Below are 8,492 nucleotides of genomic sequence, written 5' to 3'. Positions count from 1 at the left end.
GAGTTTTAGTAGTGTGGTAGTGTAATGGTGTGACAGTTTTAGTAGTGTGGCAGTGTAATGGTGTGACAGTTCAGCAGTGTGGCAGTGTAGTGGTGTGGCAGTGTAGTGGTGTGGCAGTGTAGTGGTGTGGCAGTGTAGTGGTGTGGCAGTGTAATAGCGTGGCAGTGTAATCATGTGAGTTTAGTAGTGTGGCAGTGCAGTGGTGTGGCAGTTTAGTAGTGTGGCAATGTAGTGGTGTGATAATTTAGTAGTGTGGTAATGTAGTGGTGTGGCAGTTTAGTAGTGTGGCAGTGTAGTGGTGTGGCAGTTTAGTAGTGGCAGTGTAGTGATGTGGCAGTTTAGTAGTGTGGCAGACGCAGTATAGTGGTGTGACAGATTGGCAGTGTGGCAATGTAGTGGTGTGGCAGTTTAGTAGTGTGGCAGTGTAGTGGTGTGGCAGTTTAGTATTTGATAGGCTTTAAAGATAACTTCTCAGTACACCAATTCTGAAACTGTGTTTTTCTGGTGAGCATCAGAATGGCAGCTGTAGTTGTGCTGGTGGCGCTGGTGAGGAAATTGCCATCTGCTACTGCTCTGGGTGTTCCCTGGTTCCATTCTCCTCCAGGAGAGCAGCAGCAGGAAGACGTTGTTGGTCTCTTTGGGGAGGTGGCTGGTGGCCGGCTAGCTGCCTGTCATTCCATCATTCTCACACGGGTTCCTGATTCACCTCATCTTTATGGTGTTCTTATTGCTGTAAGAGTTACTTGGAGCTACAATGCTACAAATATGTTGTAGTTTGATTTGTTAATCCGTGCTGTGAATAGCAGCTCAATTCCATACTGTGGGTAGTGGTGGTCTAAATCCATGGAGTGGGTGGTATGATATACTTCAAATTTGTAATTGCATTCGTTTAAACAGCAAATGTTATCTTACGGGTCACAGCTAATCGAATAAGCCAAATTGAGCTCCGGCAGCTGCAGCAAACCATGACACAAACCTTTCTGCTCTACGACGTAGAGACCTTCCTGAAGAGTTCCCCGCCCCTGGTACCCCAACTGCGTCACCGTCCCACACACTGATGGAACGTACTGTGTCGCTTACTATGTCCTTGCTCCAGTCACCTTCCTCGCTCTGGCTCTTCCAACCATTCCCAAAACAAGTAAGTTAGCAGAATGTTAAATTTATGATCAGAGCTGTGCCCGTGTGGGCTCATTCAGAACAAGAAGAGGCAGAGGCTTGGGAAATTTGTGCTAATCGAGAGGTAGACACTACATAACTGGACTCCAGCCTAGCTTTTTTATAACCTGTACATTAGCAAAGAAGATAGATTTCTACAAGCACGATTTCTCGTTAATCTCCATATTTTTCCTTGAATTAAGAATTTATGAACTGCATCTTGTTGGGCGATTTCCTTTAAGTATAAATACAACTGATGTAAAAAATGATCTAGAAACCAGTAAAAATAAATAAATTGAGGAATGGCTGATAATTTGAGCTCTACACACATAAAAGTGTTTCTAAAACTATATGTATCTACCTACCCTGGTCAGGAACTAATATTTTTTTTCTCTCCATCTTGTGCTTTACCTTCCTCTGTACCACTGCCCTGCCCTCTATCCCTATGAGCAGACTGGTTCAAGGGCGCCACCAAGTACTTCGTTAGTAACACTGGGAGGAGTCTGAGCTTGAGGGCCCTGAAGGAGGAACCTTTGTTGATAAATTAGACACATGTGCAACTCTTGGGTATCTTTATTGAGGAAACTTTCGCCACACAGTGGCTTCATCAGTCCATACAAAGGAGAATCTTGAAGAATAGGAGGAGAATGAGGTAATCAGTCCCTCAACCTTGAGTCGATGCGGTCAGTCCATCAATCTTGAATAGAATACGGCATACGTGCTGAGGAGGAGCTTATAAAGCGTTGGCAGGAGAGGTGCAGCAGTCAGAGGTAGTGTAACATTTGTTCAATGTTGAAGTAGGTCGTGCCCAAGAATTAGGCAAGCGAAGAATTCCCAAGTATTCTTGTTGCTTGCTTCTTCAAACACCCTCTATGTGAGCCCTAACCAACACCACGATACCAAGAAACCCACGTCTTGGGCCCTTCACCTGCTCTGTTTGTATTCCGAATGATATTTATAATAATATTAATATAATTTGGCTAATAAGGAAAATTTCACCCCGAGTAGTGGTAGGGAATCTTCGACTGCACACTCGAGCAACGAATAAGTAAAACGATGCCAAACCCCTTTCAATTATTTTCGAATAATTCCTTATATGTTGCTCCACCCACCCACCCAGCATACATAAGGGGGATTACCAATAGACCCCTGGCAGTCTTCAAGCTGGCACTGGACAAGCACCTAAACTTGGTACCTGACCAGCCGGGCTGTGGCTCGTACGTTGGATTGCGTGCAGCCAGCAATAACAGCCTGGTTGATCAGGCTCTGATCCACCAGGAGGCCTGGTCACAGACCGGGCCGCAGGGGCGTTGACCCCCGGAACTCTCTCCAGGTATAACATCCTCACGTCTTAATTAATAGTTCCCCTCCAGGGAGGTTCCTTGATGCTGGTGAAGGGCTCTTGATCTAGGGAATTGGATATGTGCTCCGGTTCCCTGAATTGAGCCCGAATACCTTCCATCCACCCCCACACCCGCTGTATAATCCTACGAGTTTAGCGCTCCTCCATGATTATAATAATAGTTGAGTTGAGTGGTTCGCCGGCGTGGTCCCGGCCCGGATCTTGTCCCTTCTTAATAAGATGTTGCATTCCGTATATTGTGTCTTATTAACATACTTATTAGCATATAATAACACTGATGCAGTTAGAAGTTTTAGCAGTCAAAGCATGTGGTTCCTCGCAGCTAACTGTCCTTTCTGTCGTAGAGGAGAACCCGAGATCATCCTTCACAACCGCTGGAGTCCTGGACGTGGCTTTCAAAATCACTGACCTCTTCCCTGACCTGTACCAAGACTACAACGGTCACATCTTCAAGTGAGTAGGTGATTGTTAAGTCATGCTCACTAGCTAGACCGAAAATATTCCTGTTATTTCAGTGTTGTTGACTGTGGGTTATTTGTACATTTCTTACGGTGTTATGGTTTACTCTGACTCGTCGCTTGACTAACACATAGTAAAAAGTTGTGCTCAGTGTTAGCTTTGAAACAGCTTTCAAGTGTTGGCATGGAGGTATTAGCTTTCAAGTATTATCATGAGGGTATTAGCTTTCAAGTATTAGCATGGAGGTATTAGCTTTCAAGTATTATCATGGAGGTATTAGCTTTCAAGTATTATCATGGAGGTATTAGCTTTCAAGTATTATCATGGAGGTATTAGCTTTCAAGTATTATCATGGAGGTATTAGCTTTCAAGTATTATCATGGAGGTATTAGCTTTCAAGTATTATCATGGAGGTATTAGCTTTCAAGTATTATCATGGAGGTATTAGCTTTCAAGTATTAGCATGGAAGTAGAGGTATTAGCTTTCAAGTATTAGCATGGAGGTATTAGCTTTCAAGTATTAGCATGGATGTATTAGCTTTCAAGTATTAGCATGGAAGTAGAGGTATTAGCTTTCAAGTATTAGCATGGAGGTATTAGCTTTCAAGTATTATCATGAGGGTATTAGCATGGAAGTAGAGGTATTAGCTTTCAAGTATTAGCATGGAGGTATTAGCTTTCAAGTTTTAGCATGGAGGTATTAGCTTTCAAGTATTATCATGGAGGTATTAGCTTTCAAGTATTATCATGGAGGTATTAGCTTTCAAGTATTATCATGGAGGTATTAGCTTTCAAGTATTATCATGGAGGTATTAGCTTTCAAGTATTATCATGGAGGTATTAGCTTTCAAGTATTATCATGGAGGTATTAGCTTTCAAGTATTATCATGGAGGTATTAGCTTTCAAGTATTAGCATGGAAGTAGAGGTATTAGCTTTCAAGTATTAGCATGGAGGTATTAGCTTTCAAGTATTAGCATGGATGTATTAGCTTTCAAGTATTAGCATGGAAGTAGAGGTATTAGCTTTCAAGTATTAGCATGGAGGTATTAGCTTTCAAGTATTATCATGAGGGTATTAGCTTTCAAGTATTAGCATGGAAGTAGAGGTATTAGCTTTCAAGTATTAGCATGGAGGTATTAGCTTTCAAGTATTATCATGGAGGTATTAGCTTTCAAGTATTATTATGGAGGTATTAGCTTTCAAGTATTATCATAGGGGTATTAGCTTTCAAGTATTATCATGGGGGTATTAGCTTTCAAGTATTAGCATGGAAGTAGAGGTATTAGCTTTCAAGTATTAGCATGGAGGTATTAGCTTTCAAGTATTAGCATGGAGGTATTAGCTTTCAAGTATTATCATGGAGGTATTAGCTTTCAAGTATTATCATGGAGGTATTAGCTTTCAAGTATTATCATGGGGGTATTAGCTTTCAAGTATTAGCATGGAAGTATTAGCTTTCAAGTATTAGCATGGATGTATTAGCTTTCAAGTATTATCATGGAGGTATTAGCTTTCAAGTATTAGCATGGAAGTATTAGCTTTCAAGTATTAGCATGGAGGTATTAGCTTTCAAGTATTAGCATGGAGGTATTAGCTTTCAAGTATTATCATGGGGGTATTAGCTTTCAAGTATTAGCATGGATGTATTAGCTTTCAAGTATTAGCATGGAAGTAGAGGTATTAGCTTTCAAGTATTAGCATGGAAGTAGAGGTATTAGATTTCAAGTATTAGCATGGAGGTATTAGCTTTCAAGTATTAGCATGGAAGTATTAGCTTTCAAGTATAAGCATGGATGTATTAGCTTTCAAGTATTAGCATGGAAGTATTAGCTTTCAAGTATTAGCATAGATGTATTAGCTTTCAAGTATTAGCATGGAAGTATTAGCTTTCAAGTATTAGCATGGAGGTATTAGCTTTCAAGTATTATCATGGGGGTATTAGCTTTCAAGTATTAGCATGGATGTATTAGCTTTCAAGTATTAGCATGGAAGTAGAGGTATTAGCTTTCAAGTATTAGCATGGAAGTAGAGGTATTAGCTTTCAAGTATTAGCATGGAAGTAGAGGTATTAGCTTTCAAGTATTAGCATGGATATATTAGCTTTTAAGTATTAGATGGAAGTAGAGGTATTAGCTTTCAAGTATTAGCATGGAAGTATTAGCATGGATGTATTAGCTTTCAAGTATTAGCATAGATGTATTAGCTTTCAAGTATTAGCATGGAAGTAGAGGTATTAGCTTTCAAGTATTAGCATGGATATATTAGCTTTTAAGTATTAGATGGAAGTAGAGGTATTAGCTTTCAAGTATTAGCATGGAAGTATTAGCATGGATGTATTAGCTTTCAAGTATTAGCATGGAAGTATTAGCTTTCAAGTATTAGCATGGATGTATTAGCTTTCAAGTATTAGCATGGAAGTATTAGCTTTCAAGTATTAGCATGGAAGTATTAGCTTTCAAGTATTAGCATGGAAGTATTAGCTTTCAAGTATTAGCATGGAAGTATTAGCATGGATGTATTAGCTTTCAAGTATTAGCATGGAAGTATTAGCTTTCAAGTATTAGCATGGAAGTATTAGCTTTCAAGTATTAGCATGGATGTATTAGCTTTCAAGTATTAGCATGGATGTATTAGCTTTCAAGTATTATCATGGATGTATTAGCTTTCAAGTATTAGCATGGAAGTATTAGCTTTCAAGTATTAGCATGGATGTATTAGCTTTCAAGTATTAGCATGGATGTATTAGCTTTCAAGTATTATCATGGATGTATTAGCTTTCAAGTATTAGCATGGAAATATTAGCTTTCAAGTATTAGCATGGAAGTATTAGCTTTCAAGTATTAGCATGGAAGTATTAGCTTTCAAGTATTAGCATGGAAGTATTAGCTTTAAAGTATTATCATGGATGTATTAGCTTTAAAGTATTAGCATGGATGTATTAGCTTTAAAGTATTATCATGGATATATTAGCTTTAAAGTATTATCATGGATGTATTAGCTTTAAAGTATTATCATGGAGGTACAGTATTAGCTCTCAAGTATTGTTAGGGAAGTATAACTAATTTTCTTACAATGTACTTTGAAGCCAAACTTGAGTGGTGTTGATGTCAACGATGATAGTGTTGATGGTAATACTAATGACTGTAATAAAGGTGATGGTAATAATGCTAATGGTTAATCGCACTGATATTGACAATGTACCAATTATGCTGAATGTTTTTTTTTACATACTCCTTCCTTCATCTTTCCTTTTGTGCCCTTCATATATCATTAAGTTTTATCTAGGTTTCATGTATATGGCATACAGTATTTTTTTACAATGGTCGTGAGGGCACATGTGTTATAGGCACATAAAATATACTGCTCTATGTAGATTTTACTTACATTACTAGTCATATAATGTGAGTATTTTCACTGGGGTCCCCTTCCCTCTCTCTTTGGCCTTTGTCAATTCCTCCTATTCGTTTCTCCCTCTGTCTATCCATCACTTCACTCATCGTACCCTGTCCTTCACAGAGCTGTGGCACTCGACTTCCCTCCCTTCAGTCAATACTCCTCAGGCAACTCACTCACCCCCTAGTGATGGAGGACTGCCTTGACAAGTGCATCGTTGACACTATAGCAGAGGTCCACAATTTTACTTACCAGGTTTGTCGTCTAGCTGTAATTGGTATCCATTTCATTTGGTATATTCCTTACAGTGTTGCAGTTCATATAGCTTTGAAGCAACTTTTTTGTTATTGTAGTCAGCCTATATCCTAATGACTACAGTTGCAAAGCTTGCCAGATATGCCTTCAGAAATAATTGAAGGATGTTTTAACTAACACTAACAGATGTTGTCACTGCTAGACTAAGGTTAGTGTATAAGTATCTTTGACATTTCAGTTTGTTTGAAGATGTCAGTCACATAAAATGTAGTGGGTGGATGAAGACTGGGCCACACTTTCTTATAGCGTCCAACCATTTAAAGATTTAGACACTTTTAAACAAACCCCTAAAGGAAGTGGCTAAGAGCTTTGTTAATAAGATATCTGAATTACTGAGATTGTATCCACATTTTGCATAAGGGAAATGATTAGGTATATGAAGAAAATGTATTATATGACTGTAATACCTAAATAATGGGAGCTACCACTCACAGGATGATTTACAAGTGCACAATAAACTAGCCGCTCAGGTGGCACAAAGTAACTACGTAGTAAGTGAAGGTTTTTTTTTGAAATAGACACAAGTGCAGTTATATCGAAGCTTCATTGATGATGTGTTGCCATGCAGTGATTAGCAGATCACAGATATGACCTGTATTTGACTAGTTGCTAGATGAGGTTCCTGCATGGGTGAAACGGTGTCAATAAAAATTTCCATAAAACCACACTTGTGTCTTTCTTTCATCTTGCAGGTACACATATTTTATATAGTTAACAATACTACATGGCTTATTGCTATTGTAGTTATTTGGTACTCTTTCCCAGGATGCCAACAGCTAGCCTAGTAACACTTAACTATTTACTGCTAGGTAAACAGTGGCAACAGATGTAGGGGAAAGACGCCCACATCTCCACCTGTGTAAGGATCAAACCCTTAGTTTGATAGCTTTATTGTGCACACTACATCCATATTAATTGATGAACATAAGAAAGAAGGAGCACTGCAACAGGTCTACTAGCCCATGGTAGGCAGGTCCAAGTCATCTACTGGTCTGTTTGTGTGCTGTTGCTGGGCCATGACCCAATTACATGTATTTAATTTCAGAGCTTTGTTAATTACCCCACACACATCCCGTGAGTGGTAGTCGAAAGGCTCCGGGGACTGAGCCCCCAAGCCTTAATTGTTAGTACACTCAGCTCACACACTGAGGTCTGGGGCTCGATCCCTGGAATGGCTGGAAAATTTGTTCACCCATCAGTAAAATGGGTAACTGGGTGTTAGTTGACTGTTGTTTACCTGGAGAGAGTTCCGGGGGTCAACGCCCCTGCGGCCCGGTCTGTGACCAGGCCTCCTGGTGGATCAGAGCCTGATCAACCAGGCTTTTACTGCTGGCTGCATGCAATCCAACGTATGAGCCACAGTCTGGCTGGTCAGGTACTGACTTTAGGTGCTTGTCCAGTGCCAGCTTGAAGACTGTCAGGGGTCTATTGGTAATCCCCCTTATGCATGCTGGGAGGCAGTTGAAAAGTCTCGGGGCCCCTCACACTTATTGTATTGTCTCTTAACGTGCTAGTGACACCCCTGCTTTTCATTGGGGGGGGATGTTGCATCGTCTGCCAAGTCTTTTGCTTTCATTGTGAGTGATTTTCGTGTTCAAGTTCGGTACTAGTCCCTCTAGGATTTTCCAGGTGTATATAATCATGTATCTCTCCCGCCTGCGTTCCAGGGAATACAGGTTCAGGAACTTCAAGCACTCCCAGTAATTGAGGTGTTTTATCTCCGTTATGCATGCCGTGAAGGTTCTCTCTACATTTTCTAGGTCAGCAATTTCACCTGCCTTGAAAGGTGCTGTTAGTGTGCAGCA

At 40.0% G+C, this 8,492-nt stretch overlaps 1 long non-coding RNA gene across 1 annotated transcript; it reads left to right on the top strand.

Moving 5' to 3' along the window:
- The first annotated feature begins 2,687 nt into the window (after positions 1–2,687).
- Positions 2,688–6,962, top strand: LOC138852097 (uncharacterized). The gene is made up of 2 exons (XR_011391566.1): positions 2,688–2,971; positions 6,496–6,962. It is a non-coding gene; the product is annotated as an uncharacterized lncRNA (long non-coding RNA).
- The last annotated feature ends 1,530 nt before the right edge of the window (positions 6,963–8,492 follow it).

Source organism: Cherax quadricarinatus, unplaced genomic scaffold, assembly GCF_038502225.1.
Source record: "Cherax quadricarinatus isolate ZL_2023a unplaced genomic scaffold, ASM3850222v1 Contig3945, whole genome shotgun sequence".
Classification (NCBI taxonomy): domain Eukaryota; kingdom Metazoa; phylum Arthropoda; class Malacostraca; order Decapoda; family Parastacidae; genus Cherax; species Cherax quadricarinatus.
This window is presented reverse-complemented; position numbering and strand designations above follow the sequence as displayed.